At 37.3% G+C, this 292-nt stretch overlaps 1 protein-coding gene across 2 annotated transcripts in view; it reads right to left on the bottom strand.

Moving 5' to 3' along the window:
- Nucleotides 1-292, bottom strand: part of LOC106883588 (ethanolaminephosphotransferase 1) — an 89,843-nt gene that overhangs the window by 10,488 nt on the left and 79,063 nt on the right. The gene's annotated exons all lie outside the window — the stretch shown is intronic.

The following is a 292-nucleotide window of genomic DNA, read 5'->3' on the forward strand; positions in this document are numbered from 1 at the left end:
AAAATCCATCCTCCTTCACTCTTAACTGCAGCACCATTCAACTGTTGTAATCATATGAAAATAGAACATGTTTCATCCCTCTCCTTGAAACCACTTTCTTTTAACATTATCCTTAATTCTCAATAACATCCATTCCAACTTTACTTTCCAATGATCTGCACCTTTCTATGCCACCAGTTATCTCTCTCTTTCCCTGAGCTACATCTTATGATTGCCATATCTCATTCTTAATACCTTCGAATATCTGGCATTTACACTGCTCTTAACTTTGCTTGCCACTCACAATACCCAC

This window comes from Octopus bimaculoides, chromosome 9 (assembly GCF_001194135.2).
Source record: "Octopus bimaculoides isolate UCB-OBI-ISO-001 chromosome 9, ASM119413v2, whole genome shotgun sequence".
Taxonomy (NCBI): domain Eukaryota; kingdom Metazoa; phylum Mollusca; class Cephalopoda; order Octopoda; family Octopodidae; genus Octopus; species Octopus bimaculoides.